Below are 6,083 nucleotides of genomic sequence, written 5' to 3' on the forward strand. Positions count from 1 at the left end.
TTCCACTTCCCTATTTAGCTTATCTATAACTTTTTTGCTATTATAAATGTCACTGCTATGATTACTATAATTCATGTCTCAGTCCAAATTTCTGATTATTTCCTTAGGTCCTTCAAAATTTTGACACTCGGGTAATGCCCAATATATTATATACACTAGAGGGAGCTTGAGAGTTTTCAGAAACAATAGTTTTCTATGTGTTGGTAAAGAATGAAAATAACCTGCCAAGACTGGCAGAAATGTTAAAGGCATTTGAGGGCTTCCCTTCACCACTGGCAAAGCTATGCCTGATCTCATAATAAAACAATGTGGGCATTTTTTTTTTTTCCCAGGCCTCATCCCATCTTGGGTCGGGAGCAGAGCTCAGTTGGTTATTTTGGCTGACGACAAGTGTAGTCAGGAATCTTTCGATCTGTAGATGACCAATGGCTGACTGCAAAAGCCATCCTCAATCTATGAAGAAAGGCTATGTTGAGAGGGCTCTAGCCCAGCCCCAGGGGACCACAGGCCCTGAGCCAAAGGCCAGATAGTGTTGTGGAGCTCGTTGTACGGTTCTCTGCAGCTGCAGCAGCTGCACTGGAGACACTGTGGTGGGTAACTGTCCTTGGGTCACCAACAAATGAGTGGGTGGCAAGCCATGTGACTAAGGCTCTTGGACTGACTTAGTGGAGGTGGGGCAGGGGCCTGAGGTCTAGAACTTTTAGAGCCTCCTCTGAGCCCCCTCCCAGCTTTCTTAGAGCAGAAGATTCTGACACAAAGAGAGCCAGCCCAGAGCCATGCAGCCAACAGGGGCTGGGCAAGTGGAGAAGAGAGGGAAAAGTGACCTGAGAATATGGAGTACTGCTGCACCTCCCCCCAGAATTAAGATGGCACCATCTGCTGCCCTTGGCCTGAAGACTTTGCCTCGTCTTCCCAGGGATTGACCCCACTTGGCTTACTATATTTGACTTGCTCATTTGTGCAGGGGATGAACTAAGTCCCTCTTTCCTTAAAACTGTAAACATAGGAAGAGTTTTGACTATACACCAGAGCACTCACAGAACCTAGCAGGGCAGTGGGTTTTCACAGTTGGCATGAATGGTAAGTTTTGGGGAAGATGTTCTCTAGCCAGGCTCAAGGACCTGTACTTTTAAATGCTAAAAGCGGCACAAGTTGGGTTAAAGTAAGACTTTCCCCTAATAATCATGCTTCTCAATCTTAACTGCATAAAATCACCTGGAGAGTTTTTAAAACTCTCTACTCCCAGAGCAATCACATCACAATCTCTGGGGATGGGATTCATTCAACTGTGGTCGTAAAGGTCCCCAGCTGATTCCAATATGTAGCTAAGGTTGAGAGCCGCTGGCCTTAAAAAGACTGAAAGAAGGCCAAGGCTTTAATGGATTGATGGCCATATAAATTTTATAGCCATATTTTCAGTCTGTACTTGGGTGTTTTATTTTTTTAAATCTTGCTTTATAATATTATCTGGCCTTCATTGGCAAAGCCAAATAGAGACCTATAAACAAGTTTTAATTCTAATAGTTAAATTTAATGAAGAATTAAATACCTTGTGTCACTGTGTTTTGTGAGTTTTCTCTGTCTGAGGAAAGTTTCATTAGCTGGCACACCCATGGCCACCTTTTTTCATGGAGCAGGCAGATGGCTTAGAAGAATGAGCAGAAAGGTCAGAATTCATTAAAGCAAAAACTTAAAGATAGCTGGTTGAAAAGCTAGAGGAACATCAGATAGGCACTCAATGTGAGGACTATGCATTTTAGGGACAGTAGTAGTATAGCTTCCTAAGGCCAGGGGTGGGACAAGGTCGGGAGCTTACCCGGGTGGCATACCAACATTCAGGAATCTCTTAGATTGGACTCTGGTTTGAGCTGCAGGCAGGAAAGCCAAGATTCATCAAATCCCAGAGCCTCGACATTCAGCTATCTATTTTCTGCATCCTCTCCTCTCTTCGATCTCAGCCACCCTCCTCTTTGGTCTTTCAAGGAGTAGCGTGAGGTCCAGAAAGAGCAGGGGTCAGACCGATGTGAGTTCACAGCCTAGCTCCATCATTTATGAGCTGTGTGACAGTCATGAAACTTTTAACCTCACGAGATTCCGTTTCCGATTTATGAATTTAGCAAGTGATCTCAGAACATGGACTGCTGCTGTGTCAACCCTGCATCACCCACGAATGAGACGGGATCTTCTGTTCCCCTTGGATTAAGGACTTTGCCTCTTCCGCTTGGGTTCATCTTCCCTAGGACTGGCCTTTCCTGGCCAGCTCTATTCGACTTGCTCATTTGGGCAAGAGAGAAATAAAGTCAGTAAAATCCTTAGGCTCAGGTGAGAGGGGCCCCTGCTCTGGTCTCCATGATCTATAGTGTCCTCTTCTGGGGTTCCTTTGCCTATATTTCTCCCTGCTGGGTGAGGGGTTCATGGAACCAAAGGGACCTGTCCCTTAGGACCCATGTTCCCCATGTAAGCCACATTACAGGGGCCAGGCCCCTGAAATTCCATGTTCAAATGGGCCCGAACCTTCTGGAGTCTGTGAAGGTTGCTCCCAGATCCATCCTCTTGAGGATGTACTACTCTGTCTGTCTGAGGTCTGATGGAGGCCTAGGGCATCTGTTGGAGAGGGGGTCATGGGGACAGAGGTAGACAGCAGAGACATCTGGTTACCATACAGGTATGTGTCCTCCTAGTGGCTTAGGACTGAGTCCTGGTTGAATAGAAAAGCGGCTGTTCTCCCCAAATCACCACATTTCAGCTCAGAACTCTGATGAGCCTAAGAATTCTAAATTCAAACTTGACCTCCCCGACCATTATGAAGGTATTTGTCCATTTAGGAGGTTAGCACATACTTATCTTTAACAGCGTCTTAGCTTGATTTTTAACTTGAAAACATTGAAGCATATGGTATGTGATATGTGGACCTCCCTTTGTCTTCTTCCTCTGGTCCTGCAAATGTTACAGGCAGAGAAAACAATCCTGTCCGTTCTGTTGCTATGAGGATTAAATGCAAAAATAAATTATATGAGTGCATAGTAGGTGCTCAGGAAAGATTATTCTCTTTTCCTTCTGGCTCATCAAGGTCACTCAGAAACATCAGTTGCAGAAAAGACTCCTTCTCTAGGTAGGGCCACCACCTTCCTTTTTTTTTTGGTTCTAGAGTGTAGCTGCATACTGTGTTGACTTAGAGGGCTTAATGTGTCCTCAGGCCTTTCCACTGACAGGTTGATCCAATTTGAGAGGTGAGGCCGGATCCCTCAGTTAACTGTGGCCAGAAAAAGGCTCTTATGCCAACCAGGAAGGCTGCAGGCCCCTTCTGAAGTGGCTGTGGGGTGAGGCAGGCTTCAGGAACCCAGGTCTTCCGTGAGTCCTGTAATCTGGCCATTCCTAGGGAAAGGGGTTTCTGGGTGTGGGAGGCAGAGAAGGTAAAGCAGCCCCTGTGGGGACTCTAAGAGCTGTCTGTAGAGGTACATTGGTCAGAGCTCAGGAATGATACCTGGAAAACCAGCAGTGCTTCCTCAAGGGCCGGGAAGGGGGGAGATGGGGGAGGGGAGTGACTGATCTGGGACTCTGAGATTTAGGACTCAGAGAAGCCAAACTTCCCTGATAAGTTGGAACCAGCAGAACTGGTTCACTCTGCTGTATATCTCAAATTGCTGTAGTGTATCGACTTTGTACTTTGAAAGCACCCATTTATTGTCTGCATTTTAAACAGTAAGTAGGAGTATGCTTAAGCCATCAGAAAATGGGGCTGGGTGAAGGAGGACACAGCAGGCAGAGGAAACAGTGTGTGCATAGAGCTGGAGGCATGGAAGAGGTGATGTTTCAAAGGAGGTGATGCGTGGAAGATGAAACAGAGTGGTAGGGGGATGGAAACAGGAGGCCGCAAAGATAATCGGGCCATGCCGAAATGGCTTTGAAGCATTCTGACATTGCTTCACCGATCACAGAGAAAAACGCGCTTAAGACTCCATAAAATGATTTCCTTCTCATTAGAAAACTCGTTTCCTATAAACTTTAGGAAATATTTTCATATTGTTACAACATGTCAAGGAATGTGTAACCCAGGTTATCAGTTGAACCTCATGCTGATTAAACCTCTTGAATCTATCAACTATATGTCTCTCTATTTTTTTTAAAGTCACCAGAAATAGAAATTTATGTAGAAACAAGGAAAACTTATTTTTCAATCACAGAGAAGTTCGTCTGATACGTTTTGTGTCCCACTTAGTTTTAGGAAACAGATCCCTGAAAATCGCTGTTAAAAAAAACATTCCTGGAACCTCAGGATGTCAAAAAACAAATACATTTTACTAATATTTGCAATGTATTCAAGTGCTAAAGAGGGCTGTAACTCAGGAACAAGATTTATGTGGTTATCCAGGATAGCCGTTATGCTTTCTAAAGATCAAGAAATGTAGGCTCACTTTGAGGCAAAGTATGAAAGCCTTTAGATTCACCTGCCAAATTTTATCCAAAGGGTGGAAGTTAGAGATGCAGTAAATTTGCCTCCATACCTATCCTGCTACACTACTGCCCCCATGCATACTTTGGCTCCCTATTGCTCCTCACTCTAAACCCAGGTTGGTTAATTTTGATGATAAAACGTTACTGGTTCTTTATTCCTATTGTTGGTATAAATGCAGCATTGTTTATTTGCCAAATGCCTGAGAGGCAAAGATCTAATTAATCTATTAAGGCTTCTCTTGGAAAAAGTCAAACCTTTCAGATGGGAAAGCTGGGTCGATATGATCAGTGTGTTTTGCAATGGGCCTGGCCTGATTGCTCCAGACAAATCAGATGATCTCTGCTCAGCAAGTTCTGAGGCTCAGGCAAGCTGGGTGTAGCAGGCTGGGAATGCAGAAGAGGGAATACTTCTGTTTGCAGATATTAGGCAAGAAGGGTCTGTAGCATCCCCCAGGCCAAAGCCCGATGCCCTTCTCAGTGGAACAGCGAGGCCTGTGTCTTCAGAACTGGGACTAGACTAAGGGGAAAATGCAGCTGGAAGTGGGGCCTCAGGTACCCCCATAACATGTCCCTGTAATCTTTCGGTGTACTTGAGGGTGAAGGTCAGCTCTGCTGAGTGAAACTCCCTTGAGTGTTTTCCTGACAGGCATGGCCACTCGTGGTAAGGGAATTAAAATGACACGCACCTCTCCCGCCCCTACCAAAGGCTCCCGGGGCATCTTGGTACTGGTAGTTGGCCTGGTGGGAGTGGGGACTTTGGTTTGGTTTATTTTTAAGCTATACCTTTTCATGTTTTCCTCAGACCTTAATGGCATTTGAACCTTGGACTGATCGCCCCTTTTAAAGCTCCTCTGCATTATAGGGACCCAGACATGAATTGTAAGCTCATCGAAGTGACAACTATGGCTACTTGGCTAGAAAAGTAGGAAAAGGAGAAACCCATTAACCCCCCCTCCCCCCTCTGCAAAGTGAGACAACCTGGGGAGCTCTCCACCCAAGAAGCCTCTGAGTGGTGACTTAGTCCTCCTCGGAGGACCTTGATTACCCAGTTTTGGCTCTCTAGATCTCCAAGCAAAATGCTAAACCATCAAGAGATTTCCAAACTGGCTTTGTGAAATCTGTCCCCACGGGGTGGGCACAGGGCAACCAACATTTGGCAAGGAGTAGCAGGAAGGAAACACAGCTTACTCCATAGCTCTGACAGCACTTTCTGGAATATTGGAAATGGTCTACATTCGCATTGTCTAATATCATGGCCACTAGACACACGTGGCTATTGAGTGCTTGAATATGGTTAGTACCACTGATGGACTGAATTTTTCATTAGGTTTTTGTTTTGTCCATTTTTGTCGTTGCTGTTCCATTGACATTAACTTTTTAAAAAGCCACACGTAGTTAGTGGCTCTTGTCCTAGATAGCACGGCAAGAACTTTGTTGACCTTGAGATTCTAAGGGAGGGAGGGCAGCTTCTGTTCCTTCTGGCCTCCTCTTTTTTTTTTTCTTGCTTCCCTGGAAATTCAGCTCCTTCTCATTCCTCTATCCCTGGCAGCTCTGTCATCGAGGCCTCCCCCTACTGCACTGGCCAAACTTTAGCACAAAGCAACTTTACATCCTTCTGTTTTCAAGAG

General features: G+C 45.3%; 1 long non-coding RNA gene across 2 annotated transcripts in view; it reads right to left on the minus strand.

Moving 5' to 3' along the window:
• LOC111742877 overlaps positions 1 to 6,083 on the minus strand; it is a 16,721-nt gene that overhangs the window by 2,369 nt on the left and 8,269 nt on the right. Inside the window, exons 4-5 of one of the 2 annotated variants that reach the window (XR_002781507.1) lie at positions 2,841 to 2,937; positions 1,550 to 1,645 (exon numbers count right to left, since the gene is read on the minus strand). This is a non-coding gene — a long non-coding RNA (uncharacterized LOC111742877). The remainder of the gene's footprint in view (positions 1 to 1,549; positions 1,646 to 2,840; positions 2,938 to 6,083) is intronic. The other variant, XR_002781506.1, reaches the window with a different exon arrangement.

Source organism: Pteropus vampyrus, unplaced genomic scaffold, assembly GCF_000151845.1.
Source record: "Pteropus vampyrus isolate Shadow unplaced genomic scaffold, Pvam_2.0 Scaffold103, whole genome shotgun sequence".
Classification (NCBI taxonomy): domain Eukaryota; kingdom Metazoa; phylum Chordata; class Mammalia; order Chiroptera; family Pteropodidae; genus Pteropus; species Pteropus vampyrus.